At 39.1% G+C, this 9,233-nt stretch overlaps 1 non-coding gene across 1 annotated transcript; it reads left to right on the top strand.

The window, feature by feature from the left end:
- On the top strand, nucleotides 2,707-2,778 carry TRNAQ-CUG. The gene has a single exon. It is a non-coding gene; the product is annotated as a tRNA-Gln (tRNA).

Raw genomic sequence — 9,233 nt, 5'->3', positions numbered from 1 at the left:
TGCACTAGAAATGGGGTAGCTATGAACAAGTGGAAGGATGACTGGGCTGAACATGGAAATCGGAATAAAGGAAAAATGTATTAAAAGTGCTTAGGGAGGTTAGTCACTGTATCCAAATATATCCTACCCGCCCTTAGCCTACATTACAACTAAATAAAGACCTCTTGATCTTAGACTAAAACAACTCGATTAGTAGAGTATTACACTAAGGGCAAGCTTATGGTGTATCTGTGTGGCATGTGAATGTTCTTTGCTGAGAGTGAGTGAATTCTTTCTATCTATAGTTCCTTGTGCTTGATTTTATATGTGTGGAACTTCTCTAAAAAATGTGATGTGAGGGCATGTGACTCGGAAAGAAAAAGCAAGTTTTCACCTCTGTTTAGAGTAACTAGAGTAAGCACGTGTGTGGCATGGCATTAGAGTCTTCATCTGAGGTGTGGCTGTTGCACTGCTTAGGTTGTTCTTTCATAATGGCGGGTGTGACATAAAACTAGGTAATGCATCGAACGATTAGGCCTAGAAGTGTGGTTCAACTTGCTCGAGGACGAGTAAAGATTTAAGTGTGGGGTGTACTACTCATGTAAAGAAATGTGATTACAAGATGTTTATTAGCTACTACGAATATGCAAAAATAAAAATCAAACTACTCAATCATCTTTAACCACAGATCCATCACCGATCAAGTGGTATATTTTTCCATCAGGGTGCTCAAAGAAGTCTGCCACATCCAAGTGGGTGATGTCAATTTCATTGTCATAGACAAGATTGGCTTCAGGGCCTTTATTCTTTAGAGATGCTTGATAAAGCTCAACCAAATGTCTTGGTGTACAACAAATATTTGCCCAATACCCTTTTCCACCGCAACGATAACATTCAGTTTCTGAACCATTTGCCTTTGGCTTCTCATCTTTCCCTTTCCACTTTTGGTGGTTATTTTTCTTTGAGGGGGGATTAACACCAGGAGAACTTCTTCCTTGTCTACGGCCACGACCACGACCACGACCACGACCACGAATAGGGCCACGACCTTTTCCGTGCTTAGCATAATGCGAGTACACCTCATCCACTTCAGGCAATGGTGTAGACCTAGTGGGTCGATTTTCGTGATTTCTCATGAGCAAGTTGTTGTTTCGTTCAGCCACAAGGAGAAGAGAAATCAAATCAGAGTACTTCTTGAAACCTTTCTCTCTGTACTGCTGTTGCAGGACCATATTGGAGGCATGAAACGTCGTAAACGTTTTTTCAAGCATATCATATCAGTGATAGTATCTACACAGAGTTTCAATTTAGAAGTAATTCTGAACATCGCAGAATTATATTCAGAAACAGACTTAAAGTCTTGGAGCCTCAGATGTGCCCAATCATATCGTGCTTGTGGAAGAGTGACCAACTTTAAGTTGTCATATCTTTCCTTTAAGCCATTCCACAAAACAAGTGGATCTTTGACTGTGAGATATTCTATTTTCAACCCTTCATTAAGGTAATGGCGCAAGAAAATCAAGGCCTTAGCACAGTCTTGGGTGGATGCTTTATTTTTGTCTTTAATGGCGTCTCCAAGACCCATTGCATCTAAATGGATTTCAGCATCCAACGCCCATGTCATATAGTTCTTGCCCGAAATTTCAAGGCAACAAACTTTCTTTTCATGATATCAGTCATAATTAAAAGAGGAGAAAAGTTATACCTTAGTCTTCTCAAAGAGCTTCTTGAGACAGTAGAGTCTCGTGCTGATAACGTGTAATAAAATACTCCCTCCGTTTCATATTAAATGAGGTACTTTCCTTTTTAGTCTGTTCCAAAATAAATGACACATTTCTAAATTTGGGAATAATTCAACTTTAAACTCCTCATTTTACCCATTTTACCCTTAATGAGAAGCTTTTATAACCACACAAAAGTCATGGCCCCACAATGCTTTACCCCTTAAGCTTTTAAGACCACAAATTTCAAAAGTCTTTCTTTTTTTCCTTAAACTCCGTGCCGAGTCAAACTACCTCATTTAATTTGATCGGAGGGAGTAATAAAGAAGAATATTGCAAAGAAAAAGAGAGAGAATTCTTATTGCTTTTAGGATGAATTACAATGGAATAGAACCCTTTATTTATAGGGAAAGGGTGACTTAGCCACCAAGTAATAAACCCTAGAATCTCTCTAAATATAGACATTCACCATAAACAAAATTCTATTTATAATAATATAAAAAAGTTCAACCCTTATAGCAAATACATAAGACCGAGAAAAAGGAAAGGGGTAAGTTTTAATCCGTATTAAAAAAATTATATGATCTAATGTGTTCGCTAAATTATGTCAACATTATAACATATCATGATTAACTAAGCAATGGAGGTAATTTTACATACTAATTGAATATTGTTTAAGTGATAAAGTTTATATGAAGGAACATATCATATGTTTATTGGTTTGATGCATAATCTAAGTATAAATTATGATAAAGATTGAATCGTTTTTTACTATAACCAATAAAAACTTTTCGTAAAATACTTACCTCTTAGGTGTTTGCACCGATCATGCAATTTAACTGTAAAATTACAAATTAAAGTAATACTTAATATATAGCACTTAATCATGATTGTGCATACAAATTTCTAAGCCACAAAACAAAATAATGGAAAGGGTGAAGTAGAAGTATGGACTAAATGATACTAGACTGATTTAATGTTAGCATATTTGACAGAGACGCGAGCTGGTCCCATGGTCTAGTGGTCAGGACATTGGACTCTGAATCCAGTAACCCGAGTTCAAATCTCGGTGGGACCTTTACTATTTTATTTTGCCACTATTTTGCATTTGTTTTCTCTTTCTTCAATGGAGACTTCAAATTAATCATCAAGAAGTATGCTGCTTGCTTGGACATCTCTGTAAATATAGTAATACAAGGTTCAAAAAAGGCGTGTCGCCGGGGCGGATCAAGCCCTTTAGTATGAACCCAGTATTTTTGATGCGGAGCACAAATTTATGTGTAAAAATTTACTAAAATTGTAATAAATAGTAGATATGAATCCATAACTATAAAATTATAACGGGTTCAAATCCTGAATCCATCTCTGCGTTTCGCCATAGGTGTTCCCGGGCATACAACTTTATAATGGAGACACGAGAACTTGAAATGCAGCAGAAAGACAATACATAGAAAAGTATAAAACGTGTCTTGTTACAGTTCTTTGATATAGTCAGGAAAAATGGCACAATGCAATACCAATAGAGAAACTTGTGCCAAATGAAAGAATTATGGCCCTTATCACTTGGCCTAACAGTCCAACCGAAAATAGCCCAGATTTGAAGCTCTTACCCTATTTAGCATATGCTGTACATAACTTGAAAGGAACTTTTCAGCCTTTAGCCCATTATTAAAGACACACTTTTAGGATTTTTATTATTTTCTTCTTTCTTCATTCCCAGCACACCAAATTTTCTCTCACCGCCTCTCGCTTCTATCTTTCTAACCCACATAGATCCCTCATCCTCTCTTAACCTAGCCCCCGCTATTCCCCCTCCCCTACCCCCTACGCAGTTCTGCCATCAATGGCTCGAAGAAGGCTCGGGCTCCTACTCCGTCGTCCATGGTGGCAAGCAGAAGAATATTGAAGATTTTTGAAATAAAAATAAAAATACACACAGATCTGAAAATAAATAACTCTCAAACTTGATTTGCACCAAAAAATAACCACTAATTTTGAAAGATTGGGTTTATCTTATCTGTGTGTTGAATTCCGAATCGTTGGCGCAAAATTGTTAGCCTATTGACGAGTTGAATCATCCAATACCTTCTACTACAACTCGAGACTTGGATAAAAAATTATAACTATATAGCAGTTTGTATCAACACTGTATAATAGTGTATAATTGTGTATATGGATATACAAACACCTCTTATACACTTTTATACATGTTTATACAAGTTAATACATTATTTACAGTAAGTGTAATGTTGGACATTCTATGTTTTCTAGTGGAAATAGTGTATAAGTGGTGTTTATATACACTTATACAGTATTGTATAATTGTGTATAAATATATATATATATATATTTGTGTATAATATTGTATAATTATATATTTTTTCAGTTTATAAGGATGTATATACATTGTCAGTATGTAAGAGGCCTCTACAGAAGTTTGACACTTCCTTCTCTTCTTCTTTTTTGTGTATGTGCTGTATTAAAAAAAATTTGTACACGTTGGAGAGATTCTATAATTCATTTACCAAGTTTTAATTTTTCTTTTATCCTGTTGGATTGCTTCAGCAATTGCACATAAAAGTGTTTGAATTGCTTACCTTCAGATAATATGTATTATTCAGAATTTTTGAGTTGCGTTGTGGCTGATTTGCATTTTTTATCAAATGCTTAGTAATCAAAGGAAATCAAGAGAATGAAAACAACTGGTTGTATAAAGAGGGAGCAATAACCGTAGTTGATTGTGTGAAATGAGCTGTCTTTCGGGAATTAGCCTATTATTTTTGGGCTATAGATTTGCAAAGTGGTATCTAGACTATTATGTTGCAAGTCAGGTGTGTGAGTTGTATTTATGTGAAATTATCCCATTGTAGTTCCTTCTTTTCATGCACTACCTAAGCACATGTCTATTACCAGACAAATTATTTGAGGACATATCAAGAAAAGTGATATTCTTAAGAGACACAAATAGTATAGGGTAAAATATGTTTACATTAAATGAGCGCATGGGAAAGTGACACGTGAAGCCGAGGACAGAAAATAGCCGATGCCGAAGGCAACGATCCCGTCTGTTACCGGAGAGAATGATACTCACAAAGATGAAATAAATGCCTACCACCCAGTAGCATTAATGAAGAATATTCTACAACATTAAGTATACTGTCCGTTACAAGAAATATGGAATTCACTGCCCGCCATTACCCATTCTTCAATGGCCCTCATAATTGACATTAAAAAGAGGCTTGATCCTAGGACCTTGTTCCCTAGGTGTAACTATAAATAGTGAGCTCTATTATTATTGCAAAAAAAATACGAATATTCTGGCAAACATACGCTACACTCTATTCAAAGCTTAATATAATTTCATCTTCTTGTTTTTTGATATCATTGCTGTTGTGCCCGGAAGCCTTGCTCCCGGAATTACTATTTCTGCTATTTTATCTCAGTCTCAAGGCTAAGTATTACATTTTGTCTAATTCATCTATTATTTTAGGATCAAATTATTTCTCGTCTATAAACCACGTACAAATTCAACTATACCGTTTTACGGTTAAACAGTTTGACGCCCACCATGGGCTTAGACAGTTGTATAATTAAGTTGATCCTTGACTCTTTTACTAACATATTTGATTACTTATTCTTAGCAAAAAATCATAGAAAATTGCAGATAATGATGTTAACAACACTCACGATCTTGAGGCCCAAGGAAATCACCCTCAGCATGAAGATTCAATCAGCGCTACCCGCAGCGAGGGGAACGAGGCCACACCGGTCCACGAAAGTCGGAAGGCGATACCTGCGACATGTTCGAGAAACGACTCTTGATGATGCTGAAGAGGAGCACGTCGTCGAAGCGGTAAGGGTCCTGCAAGAGCAACAAGTGACCATTCTAGGCCATCTCACACGATAGGATTAGGTAATGACAGAATTGAAGCAGGCATTATCGGGTGCTTCCAATAACACGAATGGGCGAGGTCCAAATCCTCATGTTGCTCCCACAAATCAAACAACGCAGAGGGTCAACAACAATACCCCGAGGGGCGAGGTCAACTTCGATGGGCTGGGGGGAGTGGATCCGATCATAACAACGAAAGTGATCCCTTCAAAAATGAACTCATACGGTTTATGAGGGAGTGTACGCCCACATGGATCAAATTCGGGGTGCACCACCGGTGCTAAAAGGGCTGGACTCAAAGAAGTATACTCAACTATCATACAAACCAGGCGCGGTACCAGAATTGATCCCGAAGCGGTTTAAAATGCCGGACGTGCCGAAATATGATGGGACTTCAAATCGTTAGAAGCATATCACCATATATACAACGGCTGTGAAGGGGAACGGTTTAGCCTTTACGAGATTGAATCAGTGTTGCTAAAGAAAATCGGAGAGACTCTCACGATGGGAGCCTTGACGTGGTATTCGCCTTTGCCCGAGCATTCCATAGATTCCTTTGAGATGCTCGCGGATTCTTTCATTAAGCTCCATGCCGGGACCAGAAAGGTACAGGCCGGAAAGGCCGATATTTTCAGAATTGCATAAGGAGAGTCCGAGTTGCTGCGGGAGTTTGTAACCCAGTTCCAGAAGGAAAGGATGCTGCTACCGGCCGTCCCGGATGAATGGGCGGCTGAAGCATTCACCAAAGGTTTGAATTCGAGGAGTTTCGATGCTTCCCGAAAATTAAAAATCTTGCTCGAGTTCCAAGCGACAACTTGGGCGGATGTTCACAAATGATAGGAGTCAAAGATAAGGATTGAGGATGATCAGCTCGGTTTCCCGACATTGGTTCGGGGTCGATAGAAGAACAAAGAGAAATCAAAAGATGATTTCGACACAGATCGACGGTCTTCGAGGAGCCAATTTTTTCCCTATGAACGGGCCGAAGGACGCGGCAGAGATTTTCGGTCGGTTGATAGGTTTATTACCGATAGAAGAACTGATCGCGGCCGGAGCAACAGGTCATTACAGGACAAGGAAACGCTAGGTTCTCGAGACTCTTCCTACCCTAGACTTTAAGAATATAACTTCAACGTTAGTGTAATGGAGTTGGTATCGGCTATAAGGAACATTAAAGAAGCGCGTTTCTCGAAGACAATGAGATCCGATCCCAATGAGATGGATCCAAAATTATGGTGCGAATACCACGGGACGAACGATCACCGGACTGGGGACTGCCGGCATTTGCGCGAAGAGGTTGCGACGCTGTTGAAAAATGGCCATCTCGGGGAATTCTTAAGTGACCGGGCTAAAAACAATTACGTTCGCAAAGACAAAGACAAAGGCATCATTAACCCACAGCAAGAGACTCCGGGAAGTCGCTGAAGATGACACCACCTTCACGGAGGAAGACATAGATAAATTGTTGCTACCGCACAACGACGCATCGGTAATTTCTCTAGATGTTTTAGATTTTGAAATCAAACGTGTTTTGGTGGATCTAGGGAGTTCAGCCAATCTTATACAATTGAGGGTATTAGAACAAGCCAAACTTACCGGAAGCATCATTCCGAGCACAAAACTCCTTGCTGGGTTCAACCTAGCAAGCGTGACAACCTGAGGAGAGATCCTACTGCCCACGAATGCCGAAGGGGTGATGAAGACGACCCTTTTCAAGGTGGTGGATGGTGATATGGGCTACAAAATCATCTTGGGAAGACCATGGTTGCACGAGATGAAAGCTGTGCCATCGACATATCACCGGTTTCTAAAATTCCTATCTCCTGAGGGAATTAAACAAATAAGGGGTGACCAACAGGAGGCGAAGGAGATGAATGCAATTTCGGTCTCCAGTAGCAAGGGAAAGAGCATGCGGCATAGCAATTACAGTCAAGTAAAGTCAACCGGGGGGAAAAGGTATCGACATTGTCACACCCCAAACTAGGGGAGGCACGACTGGCACTCGATACTGTATTCGATCGAGTTAGCTACTAAACATACTAGCTAACTAAACTGGGGGCCCAACAGATCGGGCAGCACAACATCTGAAATACTAAGCCTGGACCATTAAGGTCATGACCTGAATAACAATAAGCCATATAAACAGAGGTAGACGAGCCAAAATAATAAAGTACTAGCTGGCCAACGAGGCCGCGATTTGAGACATACATGCCTACACACATATATATACATGCCAAGCCTATGGGCTGGAGACTGAAAGCTGCAAAAAGAAACCCAGAATACTGTGTCCACAATAGCCTCTAAGAGTGTCACAAGCACTGTCGGGATAAGGCCCCGACTATACCCAAACTGTACAACAAAAGTAACCATCCTATGACAGTTCCAGGAAGAGGAGGAGCTTACCAACTCACAGTTGAACCCCGAAATCCTAGCAGAGGGGTCGATCAGAGTCCCTACCTGGACCTGCACGCACGAAACAAAAATGCAATGTCCCCAGGCAACGGAACATCAGTACGAATATAAATGTACAGGTATGTAAGGCAGAAAGTAGAATCATACATAGCTGATGAAAAAAAAGAAAGTAATAGAGATACCACCTGACACTGAAACTCTGATAGCCTCCATGGCCGACATCCGACCTCGTAGTAATCAAATATGCATGGTATGCTCGTGTAATCGTATGTCGTGAATACATATATATTGATGCAAATGCATGACATACCCAACCAAATGCTAGCAATGGCGGTCTCTTCCGGTAGCTAACCGGTATCATATTGCCAACCTGTGGCCATCTGTACAATACATATAGTCTTTCGGGCAAATAGGACCCTTACCTCCGATTATAGCTCGAAGTCCATGCATAATATGCCATGTATGATATGAACTTTGAACGCACATAATAGGCCATAACAAGAACTTAGCCAATCTTGGCTCATTGGTACTTTTATTCTCATAATCTCATAATCCCCTTCGTATCGCATACAATTGTCTCGTGGAACCTCATATGTTTTTTTTTGGGCTTGAAAACTTAACTCGACTTTTAGAAAGATAACTTAACTCTAAAGATGTTCATAAAAAGCTTAAGGTACTTCACTTAGTCCATATACCTGATTTCTTGATAATTAGTAAAGAAAGTATTTCAAAAATCAAGTGTTTTAGTAGTTTAAACATAAAAAATTATATTTGAGATTTTTGGAAATCGACGTGCCACTTTAGGGATTTTAAAATACACTTTAAAAAGGAAGAAGGACTGATCGCAAATACTAAATGCCTTTATTTTTTTAAGTCACACAACCTAAAGACGAATAAGAATTCATATATATAGACATATAGTTAAGAAAGCCGACAAAATAACATATATAGATGTCGAATACCCTATTTAACCGAACGAGTGGAATATCAACCTAATAGCATCATGAAAATACTTCATCTAAGATCCCAATGCCTTTCACAGAAGGTATTTCTATCAATAGAATAGTAAAATATCACATGACGTCTTAGGAATTTCCAAGAATTCGTGCAAAAAGGAAGGACAGAGCTTAGCCTTAACATACCTTTCCAACGAACGTCCGAATGCCTGTAGTTGCTTCGCGAAAGTTGTTCCTTACGTCCTAAGCTTCGAAAACACTGTATATATATAT

Source organism: Nicotiana attenuata, chromosome 10 (genome assembly GCF_001879085.1).
Source record: "Nicotiana attenuata strain UT chromosome 10, NIATTr2, whole genome shotgun sequence".
NCBI classification, from domain to species: domain Eukaryota; kingdom Viridiplantae; phylum Streptophyta; class Magnoliopsida; order Solanales; family Solanaceae; genus Nicotiana; species Nicotiana attenuata.
This window is presented reverse-complemented; position numbering and strand designations above follow the sequence as displayed.